The sequence below is a fragment of the Anas acuta genome, chromosome 5 (genome assembly GCF_963932015.1).
Source record: "Anas acuta chromosome 5, bAnaAcu1.1, whole genome shotgun sequence".
Taxonomy (NCBI): Eukaryota; Metazoa; Chordata; class Aves; order Anseriformes; family Anatidae; genus Anas; species Anas acuta.
This window is the reverse complement of record NC_088983.1, coordinates 35,939,552-35,963,546: the sequence shown is the minus strand read 5'-3', so window position 1 is coordinate 35,963,546 and position 23,995 is coordinate 35,939,552. Positions and strand designations below refer to the sequence as shown.

Sequence of the window (23,995 nt, the reverse complement as noted above, 5' to 3'; positions counted from 1 at the left end):
TGCATGCCGGCAGAAGGAAGTTATAAATTCATAGGCGCTCTGTGAGGATAATGAATAGAAGGCAGCTTTCTTATTAAAAGGGATTATTTTTTGCATGAGTACCAGTGGAAGACCTTGTTTAGCATCTGGGAACAAACATGAAGCTAAAGCTGCTTCCGTGTGGCTGTAGGTCAGAGCTGAGTACCGCGTGCTGCTTTGCCTGCACGGGGCGGGATGCTGTGACACCATGGCTAAGCAGGAGCTGCTCAAGCTGGATCGGTGGTGGCTTCAGTGGCTATGAATTCATGCTTGGGGCTTTTATTTATTGCCTTGCTTTCCTCTGCCTGCCTTCTCTTTGTGGAGAACACACAAGTGGGACACAGCCCTGTATTTTGTGTGGCAAACATATTTTTACTTTGCAGTGCAGAGTAGGGGTAGATCTTTTGGAACCGAACACTTTGATTCAAATTGATGTAGCTGGTAGGTGTGTAAAAACAGGTGGGAATTTCAATTGGTGCAGTTCAATCAAGGAAGACTATGCCCTTTGTTTTGGCTGGTTTTGGAAAATGATAACAGGAATGAGAAATAATGCAAAATAGCATGAGAACTTGGATCACATGCTGACCAGCTCCTACTTCATTACTACTGCAAAGCCATTTATTTTTTGTGTGTGTCTGTTTGTATTTCAAAGTGCTTGCTGTATTGATGCTCCAGAGTGGAGTTGCTGCATGCTGTACATATAAAAATAATTTACTCTGCTTAACAAGTCTACTCAATCAAACAAGTCCATTAGATCCTGAAAATAATATCTGGTCGTGCAAATCCAAGCCGAGGTGCCCGGCTAAACAGCTTGAGCTGTGAGTTGGGCTTGGAGCTGCATGGAAGGACCAAGTTTCAGGGAGTTGACTTGAGGAATCAGAGGATGGAAGGAAGATGCTGCATTTCTTATTGTGCTTCGGCTGAATGATGCTAAGCCCTGCTCTTTGCAGGCCTGTCAGAAGCATCTTGGCCTGCTAAAATGAGCTGAGCTGAAAAACTTTTATCACTTGCTATGTCTCTGTAAGGGCAATGCATACAAGGTCAAAGCACAGACCTCCAGTGCTGTTTTTTCCTTTCTTAGGAACCAATCTCTCTTTCAGACATAGAAACAATTCCTCATCTGTTTCCAATGTCAAAGGATAGACAAAGAGCTCTGAAAGCAGTAATTACTTAAAGGCATCTGAGAGAAATATCTGGTGTTGGAGTCTTTGGTCTACTTTTGCTCTCCATGAGTGGTTTTTGTATTTTCTTCATTCTTTAGTGTTATTTTCCAGTTAAAATGGAAGTGTGAGGCTATACAAACTCTGTACATTTCTTTTGGGGTTGCAAGCTCTTCAAAGACTTCAGTTACTCATCAAATAAAATAAATTTTCATAGTGGGGGTTCTGATGCTTGCAGACATTTTCTGTCCTGGGCTTCGCTTTGGGGTAATATTTTACTGGCATCAGTCACTGCGCAGCACAGAGCTGCCTTGTGAAGAGCACCGATTTCCTCGCAGGCTGCCAAAAAGTGTATGTGGGTTGGCGGCATGAATGCCCCTGTTTGGATGAAATTTTTTGATGCCGGGATTTAGCCACAAAAAGTGGAAGGAAAAACTATACTGAGCCTGTGACTTAAAATGAATAAATCAGTAATTTAAACGTGCAGTATAGAAATGCTGAAATATTATAAAAAGCAACAGAGATGGCTTGATTTTTTTTTTCACATTTAAGCAATTTTGCCTTTTTCAAAACATTTCAAAATTTGTAGGTAATCTTTTCTCAAAAAAAAAAAAAGAAGAAAAAGATAAGGTATTTCAGTAGTATGTGGAAGGAGCAATAGATTTTTGGAAGTGAATATTGTCTGGTGAATTTCTGTTAAGTTCTTTGGCTACTGTCTTTAAGTGGAATTTTAGAGTTACCAGAGAGTTTGCAGTTCAGTGTTTATCTGCTGCCTCAAGAGGGAATAATACTAAAATTCTTCTGTTCTTCACGCAAAGCTTTGTGGTGGTTGTGTCAGGCACTCATGGCTTGTGAGCACAAAACGTGGAGAGAAGAGCCAATTGAGTAAGTTCCTGCACTAATGCAGTAGGATTTGTGAGATCTGAGACTGATATTTTATTAAATACCCTATTTCCTACTACATAGTTTTTAATGTAAATTCTCATTTTCCTAGTGGAAATACATGGTTCTGAAACGAAGCAAAAAAACGTATTTGGCAGCGTGTCCTAAAATTAAGTTCAAAACCAGTATTGAAAATGAGATTTTGATCTCTGTGGTAGGTTGCAGAACTGACACATTCCAGACCTTCTCCAAACATGCATGTGTCCAAGAGACAGCTACAGCAGCATGTGCAATTGGTGTCGTTTCTCTCTGGTTTCAGCTGAGGGTAAAAAGCAGGATCCTCCCGCTCACGAGGTGAGGCTTCGTGTTGGAGGCAACCTAACATTGCACTCTTTCTACTGGATTATTCGATGTACCTTTTTTTGCAACAGTATTATTAAAAGATTTATCTCATAGTTAAATGGATCAGCTTGTGCATCTGCACATACTTTTTTTTGTCGTTTAGGATTTTTTTGGCTTTTCAGCCAGAGCAGCAGAGTGATCCACTTATTAGTGTGGGCCCAGGGGAGGACTGGGATTGTGTGGTTGAGGTACAGCATCGTGTGGCACGGATGTGCTGTAGGGCTGGATGGTCCTAAACTAATTGTGAAATTTCATTATTTTACTGCAGACGGTGTCAGAAAACATCACTTTTGAATATCTTGTTAGTATAATAATCTAACTATATGAAAATTAAGCCTAATTAGTTTAATTGTTCTGAAATCTTTGTAGAAAAGCTTCTAAACTGTGAATAACTCCCTTCCTTCCTTCCCTTTTCTCCTTGAAAAACAAAACAAAAAACTTCACAGTTTTCTGCAGCTCTGTTGAATGAATTTCCTTTCAGTGCCTGATCGTTATTGCCAGAAAGCGCGGAGCTACGATAGGTCAGTGCATTTATTATTTAAAAACAACAACAAAAATTGTAAGACCTGAAGTCCTGTATTGGCTGATGGGGCCTGCATGAATAAAGTAAAAAAGTTAAAAGTTTTTCATCTTGTACTAGTGACAAGTACAGTAGCATGTCAGCATGAAGGAGAGCTGTAATTTTGTGCTGATGACAGTGTGTTTTTGAGTAAGTATGTTCAAGTAGAAGTCATGTAAAGGAATGTATCCAAGTCATAACACCCTTTGAAAGGCAGACAGCTCTTTCTGCGTATTCAATTCTTTATTTCCTTTATATTCCTGCATGGTATTCTGTTTTGCTTGTTACTCCTTCATAAAAGGTGACTGTATTACGCATTCACTAAATGCTAAACGTTGCTTTTTATAAAACGCATTGTGTAACTTGTTTGTTCCTGGGCTTCCTTATGGAAAGGATGTCCTGTGTTTGTTTACATTTGTGGATTGTCTTGTAATTTTTGTGAATGCCGTTGCACTTAATATGCTTATGCATGGACACCAGATGGAAAGCTTTGATGATGGTTGGTGAGTTACCAGGCAGCTCCTTATTGCACCTGGTTTGGAAGAAGAACCGGCCTAAAACCAGAAGCAAGCATGAGGTGAAGTTAGCAAATATTTCTGAGATCTTGCAAGTATTGCTCAGGGAGGGAGCCTGCTGCCCGGGGGCCCTGGGCGAGGAGGTGCAGCAGTGGTACGGCAGTGCTATGTCTGCATCCTTCTTCCCTGTTCCAAACTTTGTTCTTTAATTTGAAGTTGGGTGATCAGGCTGCTTGGGAGGGTTTCTTTTAGGCAGCGAGGGTGCCAGTTTGGCAAGTAAGAACGAAAGACTGTCCTGGGTCTTGTGCCAGTTTCTCTATCCCGCGCGTGGAAGTGGGTGGCTAGCAAGAAGTCTCGCAGTCCTGTCTGGGAGGAGAGGAAAGCACGAGCACTGGGAAACAGCTCGCTGAAGTAACTTACGTGAAATTTCAGTTTCTGCTTTAGAAGAAATGGCCATATGCTGGAAAATGTCAGCACATGTTCATAGAAATGACTAATTATGAAGTGGAACTTGACTTAGTCTCCCTCAGTGTTCTTTTTTTTAATTATATTTCTCAAACTGCCGAAGTTTGTTTGTCCAGCCCTTCAGATAACCAAACCCTGTGGCTGATACGGAATAGCACGTTCACAGGCTGTGGAACAGACAAGATAAGGATGGCTTCTAGATAAAAATGACAAAAATCATTTTCCAGGGTGTGGACATGAGTGCTACTGCAAAGATCGTGCAGATGTTCATCATCAGTTTTTTGAACATGATGTATTTTTACTCTGTTTAAAAAAAAAAGCCACCAACGGTGAAACGTGCTCTGCCACCAGTGTGGAATGCACTGTTATGTTAGGGGTTCACAGTTTGGTGTCTCAGATTAGGCTTTGGCATGGCATAGAGCTGCAAAGATTAAAGCGTCTTTTGAATGGACAGACGAGGCTCTATCCAGGGCAATGTGGCCTCTGTGTTAGTGGGGAGGGGCAGTGGCCTCCTTACTTTATCCCCAGATATTCATAACAGTGTGTTTGGGAACTGGAAGCAAGAGGTTTGCCTCAGTGTAAGAGGTAGGAGGTTTGCCCGCTCATAGCTGAGTGTTTGGGGCTTGTTTGGTAGGGTCACTCTACCTGGGAGCAGATACGGAGCAGTGAGGAATGAAACAGGGATACGATGCTCAGGCTTGTTCTGAGATGCTTGTATGCATAAGCATTTCTTGTTCCCTTGGGTGCTTCTCAGGTTTTAACTGCAGTTTGGTTTGTTGTAAAATATTTCTAAACTCTCAGTTTGGTGTATTGCATCTTCAGCTGCGGAGCTAACATTTAATAACTTGGGCCTGACTACAGTATAACAAATGTTGTAAACTTTATTATGTGTTTTTTGAAGTTTTATTAATGCGCTCACCTCTTTGTCAGGTCACCATAAAGAAAAGGGTGTTGCCTTTTAATTTTAAGTTTAATATCTGGTAAATTAATTCTAGGCATGTGGTTCTTTTTAAAGCATAAAACATTAAAAATGGCAAAAACGAGAGTTTGTCTGTACAAAACTTTATTAGAGACTGCTTTCTGCCTGTCTTGAGAAGTTTTTATGAAGCTGGGAAGGATGATGTGAAGTGGTTTACGGTGCTGGATACTTTCATTAGCTCTGTGCTGCAGTTCTTCATCTGAGGTGTTTGTGCGGGTGAGGAAGATGCCCGTACCTGTTGGTGCATGCCAGCGCAGCCTTCCTCAAACCCTCAGGAAAAAGCACTTCTATGTACAGAGGTGTCATTGGAAATAGCCCCGTGCTTTCCCCACTGCCAGATGGTTTTCCCCTCCTCATTTTCCCAATTTTGGGAGGAAGGGGAGCACGAGTGCTGTGTGTCTAAGATGCTGGGTTAGCTCGTGCCTGGCCCATCTGGCTGCTTTTGCCCCTGTACATTAAATAAGATCTCACTTGAGGGATCCTCAGTTGTGAGCAAGTGGTTTGGGATATTAATACCTCCAGCTAAGCTCAGCATGTCCAAAACAAGTCTTGCCTGTGATCTGAATTTGTGCAGTGCGATTTGGTTAGGTTTTTCCTCTCCTCTTCTGCCTTAAGTAGGTTCTCCCATAAATTCCTGCCCTAGCGCTGTAGGGCACAGCAGGACAGCCTCGGTCACACCATCTTACCAATGCAGAGGTGACAAGAGCTTTTCTCAGGAAGGCTGCAAAGTGCCTTGTTCTCAAGATACACCATTTGTCTTCCACTGGTTTCGCATGCAGGGAGGGATTTGATACTTCCAATTATTCATTTTATGTAGTGTTAATTGATAAATATTCATCAGAATATTGCTGAGATGAAGCCTGGTTTTATGTTTTTGGAGGCATATTTGCATTGTTGCGTGCTTTCAAGGGAAGAATGGGAATGAAACATTAACTTCTTTTTCAAGTGGAGTTAATATGCTTTTTAGCACGTTCAGCTCCTACAAACCTTGTGTTACTGGGCTGAAGAGCTTGTTTTAGCCCGGCTGGTTTTCAGCACTGCTCTTCGCCTGTAGTTCGAGTGCTCTGTGTATTACTGTGCTTTGGTCCTAATACAAAGAAAGCCCTGCAGCTTATTTTAAGAGCAGTTTCTCTCCAGTCAAATTGCTCAGCTAAATAGTTTTCAAGTGGCATAACTGCACCTAGCACCGTGTTTATACAGTGAAGGTGTTGGAGCTGGCTGAGGGAGACCAGAAGGAGCATCCAGCCTGGTCCCGGTGTGTGGCAGAGCAACGAGGCAGATATTTGGGTTCTGGTAGAGACAGGAGGGTTGTCTGGGTCAGGTGCCTGTCTGCCAGTCAGCTTTGTCTGCAAGGATGGAAAACGACCATTTTTTTTTTTATAAGGCCTAACAAGATGTTTGTGAAAAGCTTCGAGATGCTTTTGATTAACGCCTGTGTGTAATATGTGATTATATCACGCAGAATAATAGAGGGTAGGAGGAGAAAAACTGGCTATGTAATTCTCACAGCATTGTGGAAACTTAAGGCTTTGTTCTTTTTCAAATGCCGTCTTTACATTTAAACATGATTTTTCCTTGCCACTTCCCCCTAATCTTTAGAGCCTCCAAATCAATAACATAACTAGAAAGAAGCATATCTGCCTTTTAAAGAAAAAAAAAAAAGAAAAAGAGGGGGGAGATAAAGTATAGGGCATCTCATATAGTTTTGGCCAGCTTGGTTTTATGATACTTAAATTATGTGTGCCGTTCAGCCTTTCCAGTTGGTGGATAACAACTCAGCCCATGAAAACTTGATGGGTTTTTATTGTTATTTGTATTTTTTTATTTTTTGAATTGGTACCAGTAGCTGGTGAAATTGCTTTCAGACTTTCAGTCCTGGTTGTTTAACTTCATGTAGATGTAGAGCCACGCTCTGCCCCACTAAGCCTGAGATGGATTGGGTGTTGGTTTCGAGCCTCAGACACTGGCAGGACTAGGCCTGTGGCCTAGAAACTTGCCTTTATTTTGAGAAACACAGTATGAAAAGTGATATTTCTGTGCACATTTAGAGGGGGAAGAAAAGTGGCATAAGTACATGAACTTATAAAAAAAACAAACAAACATGAACTGACCCCAAAACAGCACCCCCCATCTTTTTCCTGAGCACGTGAAGACCTGCTTTGCCAGAAGAGCAGTGCCTTCTGGTTTTGTCTCCAACCGTTCAGCTTCAGCACAGCAGCACAGGTTCACAGACGGATTTGCCGAGGGGTTTGGGTATGAGCCGAAATCCTGTAATCAACGGATGTGCTGTGGTTGAAGAGGAGGCCAGTAGGCAGTTGTAAACTATATTTTGGGCACATGACTTGCTTGAAAAAAATCTAAATTATAGGATCAATCTTATGGGCCTGTGTGAAAACCCTTTTCTTTTCAGGCCTTTTAGGTTTGCCCATGCTCCTTTCTTCAGATGGCTAATAGTGCTTAAAATTGTATAAAAAAAATAATTCAGTGTGTAAGAGAAATTAAGCTGCAGGTAATACCCGTACGTTTTTTCAGAGGATACAGCTCCATTTTACATATCTGGCGATACTTCTGCAGGGCTTTATAGTAAGGAAAAAGGTATTTTTCTACTTGTTAGGTATATATAAAGTCCCAAACATAGGAAGTGGAATAAATATTTCACTTAGGGAGAATATGAGCAGCAAATCAAGAATTTTCAAAATAAAAAAATAAATGGCAAATGTAACAAAGGAGGGGAGGCTGAAAGGAGAGGTAAGCCAGAGTGTAAAGGTATGGCTTGAACTGCTTTCATATCAACATAAAGGAAGCTTTATGTTCACAACCATCTTCTTTCAGGTTGTGAAACCTGAAATCTGTGAAACCTTTCATGGCAACAACAACAGGGATTTTTTTCTCTTGAATGAACTCCAAGCCTCCCTCAAAACCTGTCCATTTTATTAGTAAGAGTGCTGAGACCTGCTGTTTCTGCTCCTCTGTCATTCTTATTGCTTGCATGGTTAACAGACTGAAAGAGGGTTGGTTGTACATTTATTTGAATGTAGGTGAGAAAAGATTCCAGATGCGCATTTGAACTCATTTAACATTTATCTGTAGTTGCAGTAGGAGGTTGACTGCTTTTTCTTAACAATCAATACATTCAGCTGTAATGGATTCAGTCTATTCATGGCAGAATAGAAGAGCAGAGAATACTCTGTTGTGAAAATACATAGGGTTTTCTATAGTAAGGAAATTTTGGTTGTGACAGGACAATGTTTATAGTAATTACAGAAAATGAAAGGCGTCCATTCTCAGTGAAAGATTTGGTGATGGATTGGAATTGTTGTGTACAGAGACCAGCGGTAATTACCCACTCTTATTTCAAGTCATTGTACAGTTTCGGTGATGCCAAAGTTTAGAGGCTGGTGGCCAAAAGGCAATTAGAAGTTTATCGCTAACTATTTTAATGGGTTAGCTTTCTACTTACTTCCTGACTCTTATTATTTGTTAAACTATACCACTATTAAGCTCTGTGCAATTAAAATACTTTTTCAAGCTGTTCATTTGCATTGTAATTTTTAGCTTCTTTTGCTCCATGCTTATTTTCTTAAAAACAAATAGAAAAAGTTTTCAGATGAGCCATATTTAATTAACTGAGATATAATGCTGTGACTTTAGTGTTGAGTTTCATTAATTAAGAGAGTTGTTCTTGCTCAAGTCTAGCTGATGTTAATGTAATAGAGCGATTGTGTACCACACTAAATACAAGCCACAGGTGTTTTCTGAAGGGATAACTGCAGGTTACACAGAAGTAAGACAATGGACAGAAAATGCAATATAACACGAAAAACATCCACAGTTGTAGGAGTCTTAAGGAGTCTTCAGCTTTGGGACATTAACACTCTCTTCCCTTCCTGGAGTTCAGTATAAGCAATGTATGTGATAAAACAGTAGCAGAAACTGAACTGTGTGCACCAGTTATTCACGAACGTGAGAAACATTGGTTTGGCCACTGGTAATGTGGTGGGGCCATGTCATACCAAGCAAGTTTTATAAAAATAAAGCACTTGTTACATGTGTGAGAAAGATTGGCTGCTTTTCCTCACAAGCAACCTGGGCGGTGGTATAGTCTGACATGCCAATTTTTCTGTTTGATGCTAGAAAATTTCTTGGGCGCACTTGGAGAATAAATTGCTTTTTGACATGTCTTGTAGTTGAAAGGTAATACTAATATTGTCCTATATTGTCATCTTTTTAAAAGTTTATTTATTTATTTTTTTACTTAGACTCCCGAATGCTACTCTGTTGAAGCATGTGTCAAAACAAACACCCGTAATGTGATGGAGACTTGGAAACACAGCATTTGTGTACTTCAGAAGTAAGTAACAAATTTTCCAATTTTAAAGGTGACCTACTAAAAAAACTGAAAGCAACAAAGAACCACAATAGTTGGGCTTTTGCAATTTTAACTTTCTGCTTTGAAAACCTTTGCAGCTTTCTCTTTCATAAAGCTTTTTTAAAATTATTTTTTAGAATCTTATGCATATCAGCACCATATCTGTTGGTTCCCTTTTAATTTACAGGTTATGCACTTCGCGTAGTCTGTCAGGTTTAACCTGTAAGTGATACCAGGGAGGCCAATACCTATAAAGCATTTTCTGGGAAAAAGATCCATGAGTTTTCAGTACTAGAAAGCAACTATTCTTAGGAAAGAATTTGAAAACCCCTCTCTAACTGCTTCTCCAATACTTCATCTTTCCTCATTCCTCCCTTCTCATGGCTTCAGCATGTATCTGACTACACTGCAGGGGTTATTGGCTAAACCAATACAAATGTAACCCAGAAAGAGGGAATGGGGAGGGAAAATAAGCTGTCAGGTTACAGCTTGTGGTGCTAGTGAACTAATAGGTAATGTGGCTTGAATTAATCTAACTTCATCCATTTAGGAGGGTTAATGGATTTACCTAATTAAATTTCATTCAAAGTGTTTTTTTAAAGTCTACTGCAAGAGAAGAGGGTGGTAAAATTGAGTGCTGAAGCCATTGCTAGGGGAGGGAATTGCACTCTGTCATTACAAGCGTTTGAAAACTCAGAAGTGTGGTGTTACCCTTATTTGCATGAACTGTTACGATTCGATACCACAAACCTCTGAATATTGCTGTATCTTGCTAGTTCCATAATTTCAAGGAAATGCCACCTGCCTTTGTGGCACCAGGGCCAGAAGAGTATTTTGCATAACTCTGAGATTGGGTGTGAAAACTGCATTGCAGCAGAGTAACTATTAAACCATTTCACTACTACTCTGCCTGTTGTTTCATGTGATATCACTTGGCCAAATGACTGCCATCTGTGCATTATTTTGTGTCTTATTTGCCAGGCAATGAAGCCTTACAGAGGGGTGTGTGTGTGAGATGGCGACGGGGAAGTCTTTGCAGAGGTGAAATACATAGTTAGAAGTTCAAAGAACTGCTTTTTGTAAGCGTAGGCTAATCTGTGATTTTCCCAGAGGGTAACCTGGCTTTCTCTAGTTAAATGGAATTAGCCAACAGTGTTTATAGGGATAGGCTTAAAACAATAATGAGTTATATGGTTCTTCTTAAAGGTTGTTTTCCGATGCTTATCTTGAAGTATTGAAGCACAGTCTTTTTTTTTTTTTTTTTTGGGGGGGGGTGGGGTGGGCATAGAGGGAGCGGGGAGAGCTCTTAAAAATATTCTGCTACTTCTGTTAAAGTTTATATACAAACAGTCACAGTGTGGAGTAAAAAGCCTGAAAGATAAATAGGACAGCTGCTACTTATAGCAGAGGGAAAAAATGTGCTTTATAATTCTTGCATATGTTTAAAAATTGGTTCACTGGGATTTTTCGCTAATTGATACTGTAAAGTAATTTGGCCCTTGGGATAATTTTAGGGGGTTGTAAATACTCGAAGTCTTTGAGTTGGAAGAGCATTTTTCATGTGTTTGCAGAGCTAATTCATTAAATGTTCTCCTGACAGTTAATTTCTCTCATTGTGAATGGTGGTCATAATCAATATCTTGCTTTTTAGAGCTACTTTGCTGCACTGATTTTGGGGGAGAGGAAAAAACAAGTCTGAATAATAGAGTTGAACTGAGGAGGCCTTGCAGAGAAATTGTACGTTAGTTGTTGGGAAATAATCTCATTTCTTTACCTTTCTAGGGAAAAGGTATAGTCCTATTATTTGGCTGGATGTTGAAAGAACAGCTTCATTTGTTCCTGAAAAAGGTCTCAAATTTTGAATATTAGAACACATCTTAATTAGAAGATCTGTTGTAACCCATTAAAGATAAGATATTTGCATAAAAAAAATTAGTGACATCTATTATGCTGGGGAGTTTAGAAGGATTTGCAGTACTTGAGTGTGATGTTTCCCAACAAAGCAGAATCTTCTAAGCTGTTTTTTTTTTTAAACTATATACGCATATAAACTGTGTTTGTATTGCATGTGTGTATATGTGTTTATATAGTAATAATCCGATCCTGGTGTGATTTGAAAATAGCTTTGGCTTGTTTTTTTACCATCATCAGGCAAAGATGGGTGTTGTTAGCTTGACTGGCTCAGGCTGGCAGAAAACACTTCTGGTCATTGCTGGAGCAGAGGGTGCTTAAAAGCCCGTGGGCGTGAGTTCAGTTGTTCGGAGCAGATTTCCTTCGCTGGTGGGAATGGTCATTTTTAGTCACTTACAGAAATTCCTGTCATATCCCTGTGATGCCTTGACTGAGCTCGAGTCTTTTCTAGCCCAGGTGCATGTTACTAGGGAGACGCTGAATCTGGTGCTCTCGTTGCAGCAGCTGGAACTAGCTGAAGCGCAGGGATTTGCACACTGCGTGCTTAAATGATAACTTTCCAGAGTTCATGCAGATCAGATAGAGACGAGCAATCCAAACAAGGCATTGCACAATAGAAAATGTAGTTCCTTAACTATATGACATCTTTCCCTCGGGCTGAGACAACGCAGTTTCAATATTAATTGCCTAATGCTCACAGTACAACAAGTAGCTCAGGCAATTATCGCAGGAGCTGGCTTTGTTTTGCTGCACCTAATGAACTAGGCCCTATTCGTGGTTTAATTTGTTATGCACTATTACTATGGTAATAGAAATATTTAAAAGTGTTTAATTCTTAGAATATATGCTTTAAAATCGCAATCAAGGGTAACTTTTTTCCCCTTAAGGAAAGTTTTAGTGCTCTAATTCTTGAAATTTAAGAACTGTTTCACAATAAAATCACAAATAACCTTTTACCCTACATCCCATGTTTCATGTAGCTGTTGCTACTGAGTGTGGTGTTTGTGGTCCATAATTGTTCTGTTACTATTCAGATATAACTGATTTTTTTTTGTAAATCTATATGGCATGCCATGCCAAAGCATTAGTTTATCATCTGACAGTCTAACAGACTGCCTTTAGACAGCCAGGTGGCAAAAATCTTATCTACATGGGATTTTGTAGCTCACTAGGAGAGAGAGCTACAAGGCGCCATACTTGTGCATGCCCACATCCTCCTTTTAGTATTTGCCAGTATCATTATATAAAAAAAAAAATCCTTTAGTTTCAGCTGCACATTGAGGGGGAGTTGGGCACTTCATTGCAACTGGATGGATCTGAATAATAGCTTGTGGAGGGACCTGCAATCTAAGCGGCTCAAAGTTGAAAGCAAATCTTTCCTCTTCTTTCTGAGCTGACATCTGAAAGAAATAAGATTAGCTGGAACTTCAGCCTCGTTTCATGGATTTTAAAAATAGAATGAATGAAGGAAATCCCTCCTTGAACCACAGCTACATAAAAAGGTTCTTCTCAAATAACACATTATCCTTGCTCTTTCTGTTCTGTGCATTAATGGTCAATGTGAAGGTAGAAATGCTGAATGAAACAGTCATGTAACGCATTTTTCCCCCATACCTAGGGGATCAAGGATTTATATAGTAAAATTAATTTCACTTTTTTTCGAATAAGATATTCATTGGTTTCACTAATTCATTTGGAGTAGGAAAATACATATATAAAAGTTTAAAAAGGGGAACCAGTCATATTAATTCAGTGCTCAAAGGAAGCAATATCACACTTCAAGGCATAGTATAAACTTTTTCCCGTGAGCCTTCACCACAAGTGCCTTTTAAGTAAGTACGTGCCCATCTTTCAGACCAGAAATGGTTATGCTGTGGAAAGGGGGAGAGGTAATTATTAGGCACTGGAAACTGATGATACATGAAATGGAAGGTGAAATTTATTGCAGCACCTGATGGCTGCATCAATTATGCCATGAATTTTGTGCTTTAGGATGGCTGTGTTGGTCTCTGGCAATTCAGAAGGACCCCTAGTAGAGTGCTCTTTATTTCTCTTTTTCTAAAGAACCAGGCTCTCCAGGCTATCTGTTGTGAAGCGACACTAGAAACAAAAAGGCATGCCACAAGCCAATGTGTTGGGAATCACAGCTGGGGAGCATTGCTTTTCAGAGAATCTCCAGAACCCCCCATGTGCATTTGCACTACTGACACCATTGTTATTTCTGAATCTTTATTTTGTCAATCCTGACTCACTTCTGGTCTTTCCTTCCTTCTTAAGAGAAAGAACATCATAGCTGTCCTGTCAGGAGTCTGAGCTGATACTCTTCAGAATCTCACGTGACTTCTTTGTTGCCCTCTTTTTAGAGTTTTAAGATAATTCTGCCTACTTTAAAAGCCCTGTATAACCATCCCTGGGTGTGTTTGCTGTTCTGGTGTTATAGCTGTGATTCTGAGGGTAGGAGGGGAAAATGACATAAGTATGCGTGTGTGTGTATATTCATATATATGAAAACGTATTTCAGGTATATATTTTACATATTCAGATGTGTAAACCCAGTACGTGTATTTGATGTGTGTGTATATATTTAAAAATCAGAAATCAAAACTTTCCATAAAGCATGCAACTACCTAGATCGAGATGTTACATTGGTACAGGTTTCATTAGTGCAATGATTGTTCAAAAGGCTAGGTACTTCTTGTTTTATGAGCATCTGTGCTTTCTTTTAAGTATAAAACTTAAGGTAGTGATGCAGCTCTTCTGCAGCAATGCATGGACCTTCTCAGTAGTACAACAGAATTCAAGTTTTAATTGCTTGGAAGAGACTCAGGCAAGCTGGAATGTGCACGCTGTTTCTTCCTGTTGCTGGAGTAAGGAAACAAACTGGTCAGTTCTCCTCTGCTCTAAGACTGACGTTTGACAGCAGCTAAATTGATCCAATCTAAGAGGAAGAGGAAGTACTTGCAGAACACCTTTTCCCTTAGGAAGGGACTGTTCCCATGGATTTGCAATTTGAATGTAACTTCGTATGGCTTAAAGCTGAAGCGTATGTTCATAGTAAATGTGACACTTCAAATTTTATTCATAGTTGCATCTTGAAATAGTATTGTGATTTGACACTGAAGGAAAGTACACAAATTTAGCATATAACGTAATTGCATAATTCATATTTCTACAGTTGCCTTGGTCTCTTTTTTTTGCATGTTAGAAAATTCATGCTTTATTGATGACAAAAAAACAATGCTGTGAACATGAAGAAATTCAATTAGAAATAGTTGCTTTTCTGATTAGCCATGATAAAAATGAAGACTTGAGCACCAAAGTTGAGAGATCTTGTATCTAGATTTTCTTCTTGTCTGTTTATTTCTTGTCCAACATCTTGTATTAATTAAATCAGAACTGAAGTTGCCCTGAAATTTCTGATGTATACTGGTGCTATCTAATGAAGAAAATGTCTGTTTGTTAAGTGTAAGCTAGGAAAATCCATTGTGAACACTGAGACTCCTAGCTAATTATTGCAGTGATAAGCTTAGGACTGTTTTGGTATTAGTAGTCTAATTCGATTCATTTTTAAAGTGTTGAGTGGCAAAATCTAGTAGATGAAGTGCAGGTACATGAGAGTTTACTACTAGTCTGGCTAATACAAAGAAACACGTGGGTGGTTGGAAGTGTCTATTGTGCACATTCAATGCAGGGAATGTTAAATGGTTTGAAGTGACCGCTATAGGTCACGTAGTCAGTACCATACTTGAAGCAGGAAGAACTTTTAGGTTAGACCAAGTTGCTCAGGACCTTTTCCAGATGACCACTGAGTATTTTTAGGATGGAGCTGGCGCTCTAGGCAGCCTGTCGCAGTGTGTGCTGCCAAGTGAACAAGCTGCTCTGTATTCATTCTGGCCCTTGTTCTCTGTGTGAGTAACAGAGGCTTCTGAAGTCTTAGGTATGGATGAGCTGTCTGGCAGGGGTCTCTGTGGTGTTTGTTGTTGGAACCTGGGTTTGGAAGATCTTGGGATCTGGTGTAGTTGCTGAGAAAGTAGCTGGGACACAACATCAAAGTTCATTGTTTCTTTCAGCACTGGAAAGAAAGTTGCAGCAAATATTTTATCTATGAAGCAATGCAAAGATGGAAAGACCTGATGGAGAACTGAGAGAAGCTTAATTGACTTTTGATCACTTGTGGAATGACTTATCAAGGTTAAGGATTGTTTGTGCTGAGCACTTTTCCCACTTCCTCTGAACCACACCTTTCTTATGATCTCATATTGTCCTTGCTTTTGATAAGGTGAGATATATGCGATGCTTATGATATGAAAATGTAGGTTATTTGTTTTGTATTATAGTTATACAGTTTACTATCCTTCTTCCTTTTGTTACCTTGACAATTAACACTTGACTATATCTAGAAACTTTCCTGTGTGCTTGGCTCTCCTCTTATTTTGAGTAAAAACTAAGAGTTGTGTCAAAAAATCATGTCTAATTATTCACTAAGTAAGCACTCCTCAACTTTGATCTAAACCTACTTATCTGGAAAGCAGCAGCATCCTAATATGCAGCTACTCCCAGCGTTCGGTGATCTAGATACTCCTGGAGGGCAGGAGTGCCTATTATTTCATGTAGTAAATGTAAAGAAGAAAATTTATTTCTGTCTTTATTTAGTGGTGGTCTGCTTTCATTTGCATAAAAAAATAAAAGTATCTGCATAGCAACAGTGAGTTGCTAAGTTTATGTTCCACGTTTTTCCTCTGACCATGCTTGTGAAAAGCATCAGAGCATGGATGTGGAAAACCATCCACAGTCTGGCTGTGAACTCCCAGTAACTGGCTTTCTTCTTTGTGTCCCAGCAAAGGTGCTCCACTGAGACCAATTTCAGTGTGATGTGCTTCTTTCATTGAGGGGTGCTTCGTGGTGGAATGGGTCCTCCCCATTTCGGATTGTTTGCTGGTTAGAATGAATTGAGGAATCCTTCTAGTACTTAACATGCATCCAACTGTGTGACTTGTCCAAAACTCAGGTTGAGACTGCCCCACCAAAAACTTAGTGACCTTATGGTGAGCTTCACGTCTGACTCTGTTCAAGGTGCCACATCAGTACATACACTGCAGCTCTTGCTCCTGTTACTGCTTGCAGCAGAGGGGAGTAGTGAAGTCTGCCCAGCTTCCAGGGATGTCTGAATGTCACGGTGTCAACTCTAACTGCCGAGGTGAGTTCCAAGGGAAAGGAGGCTGCTAAGCTGGAGAACAATATTTAATTTGGCAGTAAATTTTATGTTGGCATTCCTAGGGAGCTATTAGCCAGTATTATTGGGGGAGGAACTCACAGTCCTGGAAACACGTGGAGCTTTAAGGCTCAGGTAATAAGGAAGAACAGATCACCCCTGTGACCAGAGGTGGGTGTCCAGGCCCAGGTTTAAAGCCTAGTTACAAGATGAAAGGAACTGCCTGCTAGTGACTGAGAAGGTTTAATCATTCCTGTAAATTGCTTCTGGAGCCTGTCTGTAACAGTTGACTGGGCTAAAAGCTCTGAAGGGTTCTGTTTAAAACAAGTGTTGCCAAAATGTATCACTAATCTAGATTTTATAGGTTTGCAGATACACATTAAACTTGCAATACTGGGCATTGCGTTCCCATCTGGTGGGGTAATTCCGTAAACTGGAGATGTAGACAATTTTAAAGAGTTTTGGCTTGTAATTAAATGTTTAAATGTTAATTCATCATGCAGTAATAAAATGATTGATATGCTTTTTTTCCATAAAAACAGGATGTCTGTTACTTAAAAATAGTCCTCATGATCCCCCACCCCCGCCACCCCCAGGTGCTTTCTGTCACTGTCTAAATGTGGCAACTCTTAAATAGCCAATTCTGCCTTCTTTTCAGTGGGGTTCTTGCTGTCAGGCTTCTTGCAGGCTGCCTTGTTAGCGGCAGATATGCCACTGAAACCACAATGTGTAATTTTTTTCTCATTATGAAAATATGCCCTAGTTCCAGGGTGGTTTAGTTTTTAGATTAAAATGCACCTTGCAATAAAGGCACTGCATTGAATTTCCTATGTTGGCTTTTTCCTGGAGGGTGGGGGGGGTTGGAGGTGGCTTGGAAACATTCAGAAATCTTCAGGTTCTGAAATGAGAACGAAAACAACTGCAAATCAAAAGTTTAGGCCTTGTGTGAGGGGCTGTCCCATAGTACAACGTGTCCCTGTGGCTCATGAAAGCCTGTCTTCATAGACTTTCACATTTCCAATTATTTTGTCCTGTTTTTGTTAAGGAGCAGGTTCTATATTTGGTCTGTAGATTATTTGTTTAGGGCTAAAGTTTGGTAATATCATCTAAACACCCCGAAATTTGGACCTAGGGTTGGGCTCTAAGCTGCCCGACTGCCCTGTTGGCTAGCTGACAATTTAGTGAGCTGTCTGGTTCAAACAGCTAAAGCCATATCGTGCTTAAGTTCATCAAGATCAAAACACAAAACAACTCCCTTTCTTTTAGTATCTTTGAACCCATTTCATCTGTATGCCTTAGAAGTTGATCTTACTGGAGATCCTTTTGTAAATTGGTTCAGTCACTTCTATGCATTTTTAAAATTCTTTTTGGTGAAAAGCATACCTTATTGCTATTTAGTCTGCAGTCTGTTTGCTTTCTTTCCTCCGTGTTTGTGTTCTTATTTACCATTTGTTATAAGGAATATAACAGTGCAGTAATATAGGTGAGAATAATGCTTTGTAGGGTTTATTTAGAGGGATACAGAAATGCACGTAGAAGGGTATCTGCAATGGTGCAGTAGAACAGTCACAGCAGTATGGGTATGAGCAAAGTTAGGTCATGTTTTAGGTATTCTTATTGAGTAGAGAAGAGCAGGATTTCCCAAAACTGGGGCCGAAATCCAGAGTGATATCAGTATTAAAATTCATCTGTAGTGTTAATGGAAAGGATCTGAAGTTGGTAGAGGTTTTAAGCTAGTTTTCCATACTAACTAGTCTACTCCTCGGGGCACCACAATGTAATCTGTTGCATTGTTCCCATTATCTGTGTTTTTGTAGCTTGATCATTAGACTTCTTATGCAGATTTATTTATTTTTGATCTAAAAGATACTAGAAGGGCCACAGCAGTCATCTTCTGACATGTATTTGCTTTTCCATTTTGAAAGGTACCTGTTTTGCTTTTGAAGTGATACTGAAATACTAGTACACAGGCACTTGATATCTAGCACTTGGGTGCATTTGTGGTCAAACGCTTGTATTTGTTTGTCTGTCTGACCTGTTTGCTTTTTTCTCATGAACAGGAAGGGAATTGGAAATGCAAGCCAATCTCAAGGAACGTGATGATTTCAGTGACTCATTTGTTTAATATAAAACTCTACTGTGAATAGGTTCCACGCTGACTGACAGGGTATGACTTCAATGAAGTTCTGGCTATTTGAAAATCAAGGCCAAAAATGATTAATATGAGGTCTGTTTCTCAGTTTGCATTGTGTGTTTTACCTGTGGAATGCACCAGAGGTAACTACCCCGTGCTGCTAGGAGCACTCGTGCACCACTTCTGCATCTCCCTCCCATTGCTCCAAGATTTTCTCAGGGTGAGGCTATAAAAAGGAACATGGCAATGAGGAATATGAGGAAATGTTGCCTCGTTTCTGTCCAACCACAACAATTTTGCTCTTGAATTTCAGATCAGAACTGCAACCGTAGGGAGTGCCAGGCTTGAGTGATGAACACACCCAGGGCGTATACTAAGGGAGTATCAGGAGTTTTTAACTCCTACTCAGGAAACTTGGTTGGTTTATCTTAGAATAGAGGAATATCTTCTAGCTCATCTGTTTTTACCCTTAGCTGCCTGAAAAGGAAACTGCAAAAAATCATCTAGAAATGCAAAATATGGAATTATCAATGAAAAAAATACTAGAAGTATTAACTGCAGTGGCACTTAGCTGAATCTTATTTATACAGGGCATTTAGGAGAGAAGATAGGGTAAGGGAGAGGGATGTAGCTGTGCTTAGGTGAGACAAAGCATAGAGTTGTCCTGGGGATCCCAGGAGGGCTGCATTAGCCCTTCTTACACCATGCTAGTGGGCCTCTGCTTACCTCTGAGTGTACACCTGGGACTGGTAGCAGCACGGTATCACTGAAAATGAGCGTTTTGTTGATAGAGGTGCATACTTAAGAGGCATGCAAGACTTTTTTTTTTTCTTAAAGCAACAAAATATTTTGCTCATTGGGTCTGGTACGGCTCACAGACAGATCCACTAAAAACTTCTCTGAGCTATACCATAAGAGGTCTGGATGGGTAAGTGAAGGGATGTTCCTTGCTTCGTTCGTCAGTTAACAGTTGCTATAAAAGGACTCAATTAGAAAAATGAGTTAGAAGGTTTCAGCCTCTTGTGAAAAACCTACCTTTCACTAATGTTTTTTTTTACAGGGTGGTATTTTCCTTCGGCTTCACTGTAAGTTTTTAATTTTCAATTTGTTTACTTATCTTTTCTCCCTGAGCCTCATGCTTATAAACGAAAAGCTAAGCAGAATGCCTGAGATGAATTAAAAAAAAAAAAAACAACAAAAAAAAACCAAACAACCCCCCAAACAACCAAAAAGCTTGCCTGTCAGCCTATTTTATGGTTAGGACAGTTGAACATGAGCCTGAGAAACTTCAAGGTTCTTTTTTGTGTGTCCTGTCCCTGACCCTGCACCCAAATCAAAACCTAGTTTGGATTTGGTCTGTCTTTACAATATCTCTATACATCAGTTGGAACATGCGTAAGGTATCATACTTGAATGCTTTATAGAAGTTGCAAAGGATTGGCATATGCTTTTACAAAGCCTTGTACTTGTGACCCGATACCTTGTTTATCTAACCTAGATGCCCAGGTTAGTATAAAGAACAACTGAACATGCTTCAAAAATTTTCTGGTTTATAAAACAGCATACAGAGCTTGTGAGCTGCAAAAATTCAAATCTCTTCCACATGAAAGCGACAGATTTAAGTGAATCTGTAGCTTCTTAACACCAAACATGCCCTTTGAATTCTCCCTTAACTCTGTGAGGTGTAACTACCCACTTCACTGTCCAACAAGTAAATAACAGTCTCCTGCTGATTGTTTGCAAGAGATTGCTATACTCTGAAAATTACACAGTGGGATATTTGGGACAGGATTCTCCACCAATGCTTTAACCAAAGTAACTGAGAACAGTGTACTGCATTTCTCCTTTAGTATTGCAAATTTGGAGGCAGATTGTGCTGAAGATAAACCTTCAGTCAAAACAGATTTGCATTCCTTGTCTGGGTTTAGTGAAACGAAGTGTATAAAAAGCCCTGAAAGGTAGGCTTTATGCTCTTCATCTTGTCTTAAAGATAATGACTTCTGGTAAATTCCCCGATTTGAATACTACTGAATACAGAGTTGGGACTTCCTGGGAATATTTTTTCTGTATTATATGTAGTACATTGCTACTGAGGAATGAGTGATTGTGTATTCAATGATAGTGATAATGCAGAAACACCATTGCAATACAGTTTCTGATAAGTATCCTTTTTTATTCCTTGTATGCCCCTGTTCAGGTATTGCTGTTTATGTGAAATAGCTAACTTTGTAAGCATGACTTTCCCTCACCTGCCAGTAACTTCTGTAAATTGTGTTAACACAAATATAAGCAATATTGGACAAAAGAGAAAAATACCTTTTGGTCTCCCCTTATGAAATGGTATATAAAATGGCTATAAAATAACCTATTTTTTTTTGAGTAAGGGGAAAATTCCACGAGCAGAGTACCTGGATGTTGTTACCAATTACTAGTATTCTATTAGTTTTTTGGTATATATTACTGCAAATTATCTATGGCTGACCCAAAGCAGAAGTGCTTTCCTTTGATCAAACAGGAAAAATAAATTGTTCTGTTTCAAAATGTTAGTTCCTGAAATTAACAACACCAGGGTGTGTATTCTAGATTTGTAAACAGTGCTGCTAACTTCAGAAATAATATTCCCATAAGTAAAACTTTTCATGAGCATTAAAGGTCTATTTTTCAATTGGATACTTGAGTAGTAGTTTGTCAAAGGTTAAGTAGCATTATTACTTATCATAGGTAGGAAGTAAACTGAATTAGTTTTGCTACTGGAAGCCAAAGTTTGAGACCTGTTAACACTTTCTGTGTTCTGTTCTGGATTTGGGACATTAGTAGTACCATAAAATCAAGTGTCAAGCCTCTTTGTGCCACTGGCTTTCCTAATTATGAAGGAGAGATATACTTGTACCTGAAGTTTTTATTTAATTTTAATCTGACATAAGCTGAGCGAGCAGTTCTTCCAGCCACAAAAGCCAAAATCCTGCAACAGCCTTCAAGGTATGTTCACACGTGAAAGCTGTGTAATTCTTGTTTTTGTTTGCCTGCGCCAGAAATTCGGTTCAAAGCTTCCTGCCTTATCCTTTTCTGATGAGATCTGCAAATCCAACCTTTTATGAAGGTCATGTCTTAAGCTATGATTGCTCCTTTGCTTGTACCTTTTATGAATGCTTTCTTAAAAGCCAGAGGGCTTATCTATGATTTAGTCTTCACATGTGTAACAAGTATCTGCCACTATATACTGTTTCACAACTTGCTCTAATTTAACCTGCTTTTTTTCTGTGTGTTTTTTTTTTTTCTGAGCTACCAGCATCTCCTAAGGTGACAGCATGTAGCGTGCTATGAGTTGGAGGAAAAGAAAGAACAGACACCTTGTTGAACAGAAGATATTAGAAATATTGCAGTGTACAAATATTTCATCTGTAATCTCTAGCATTCACCTTCAGACTATATCAGATTATTTTCTTGAGCTTGGTTTTAAAGTTTTTTTTTCTGTTTTTCTTTATTATATGTGTAAGTTGAAGTGTTGCCAAAATCTTGCTTGGCTTTCTGTGCATTATTCCCATCAGTGGATTAGCTGATAGTGGGTGGATCAGTGTGTGGTAGGCATAAGTCTTCAGAGGCATTGATGTCTGACTTGTACAACTGTAGGGAATTTTGGTAAACACCTCTGTTTGCCTTGCTGCAGGTGTGCGTAGCCAGGTGGAGGTGTCATGCAGTGTAACATAGGATTCTCCTTACACTGAGTAAAGTATATGTAAAGTTGTGGATAACTTTATTTTTTAACTACTGCTGCTACAGGAGCTCCCTATTTATCTCTGCATTATTGGAAAACATTGGTTTGTTTTCTCTGTACAAACAAGCTTTGATATATTCTTACCTTATATTGTCAGTTACTGTAATCTTTCTAGACCTGGCATTAACCTATGCTGTTTGCTAAGTCAACCAAATCCAGCATTTGCTGCTCTGACTTGATTTTGTTTTAGGTCTACAATTTTTCTGCTTAGCTTGTGGAGTAAGAGATGTGGAAAACCACGATCAGCTAATGTAAAGCCTTTTTGTTTAGAGTTTGGGATTAGTGAAATTATCCACGCGTTGTTCTCTGCACAGCAAAAGGGTGCATTTTGAATAGACATAATCTTTAGATTCCTGATTAAATGCTAGTGACACAATTGGCCTGATGCTGAAAGCATCTTGTGTGATTTCACTTTCTGTTGGTATCTAGCCTTTTCCCCTATGGTGACAGTAATGCCTGTATTAATGAACATATTTAAGTGTAATTGATCAGATTGTGTGAGAATTCAGATAATTGCATTTTCCTTCTTTCCCCTCTGCAAAAGAGGAAAGAGTCAATACAAGTGAGCTACTGCAGTGTCCTGCAGTGCCTTCTGAAGCCCAGTCATTTATTATTGAATGTTTGTTTTATTCTGTAGGAAAAAAAAAAAAGCATTGTACTTCTTATTTGTATTTTAAAGAACTTTGATGTTAATCCATACTTATTTCTAGTATCCCAATGTAATGTAGATTTGATTATAAGAAAAATAAATGAAAAAAACTCTTTATTTATAAGTAATTTATTTGGATTTGAGAAACTAGAATAATGCAGAAAAATCTTGCGTTTGTAAGTGGTGAACCAATAGGTGACCAACCCATAGTTTGTATTAAATGAGCATGACCCAAGCTGGGAGGTGTTTTCACTTCTATAAAGGTCTGCAAGCATGGCTGAGGCCCTTTGATACTGCGGTTGTGCCCAGTGCTCTGGATTAGTCAGACTCGTCGTGGTGGGAGTTGCAAGGAGAAGAGTCTTTGGAACACCTGTGGAAATACTATGAGAAATGCTGCTTAGATTTAGCTGCTGCTGTCTTTGAGAATGTAGTGTTTCAATTGGTTGTATTAAGTCTGCAAATGCCAGCTTTCAACCGCTTTCAAGGGAGGTCTTCTGAGATTCAGAAAGTTTTTGTCAAACAGGCTTTTAGCAGTTAGTCTTTGTATTCCTCATTTCAATTCTCTTCCATCTCTTTTATTAAATATTGATAAATGTAGAAACGTATATAGTAAACAGCAGACTGCAGTTTAAACTACCACATATGAAGAAATTACTTTTCCTAGTAAAATCAATACCTAACACATAGGAACACAGCCCATCATTTATGGATAATATACTGCTTACTCCAGACGGTGACTCTGCTAAGAAAAGGACCACATAACCATGTCCTAACTGCTGCTATACAGGCATAAATATCTTCCAGTGGAAGTCATGATCCCTAAATGCCTATAGGGAAGGATTTTGAGAATAGGTTAGCTACTGTAGATGACTCAGGCAGCAGTGACCATATGAAGTATAGCAAAGTGCAAATGAGATGTCAGGCGTACCTGAAATGCAAACTAACATCCACCACTTCCAGACTGA

The 23,995-nt window shown here is 39.3% G+C and overlaps 2 protein-coding genes across 13 annotated transcripts in view; one reads left to right on the top strand and one right to left on the bottom strand.

Moving 5' to 3' along the window:
* SIPA1L1 (signal induced proliferation associated 1 like 1) overlaps window positions 1–23,995 on the top strand; it is a 203,295-nt gene that overhangs the window by 27,254 nt on the left and 152,046 nt on the right. For 11 of the 12 annotated variants that reach the window (XM_068684108.1, XM_068684113.1, XM_068684112.1 and 8 more), the window contains one exon: window positions 9,240–9,331. The exons of the other annotated variant lie outside the window; for it this stretch is intronic. The gene's annotated coding sequence lies outside the window, so the exon portion shown is untranslated. The remainder of the gene's footprint in view (window positions 1–9,239; window positions 9,332–23,995) is intronic. 12 annotated transcript variants of the gene reach the window in all.
* LOC137857503 (disintegrin and metalloproteinase domain-containing protein 20-like) overlaps window positions 1–23,995 on the bottom strand; it is a 371,501-nt gene that overhangs the window by 333,635 nt on the left and 13,871 nt on the right. The gene's annotated exons all lie outside the window — the stretch shown is intronic.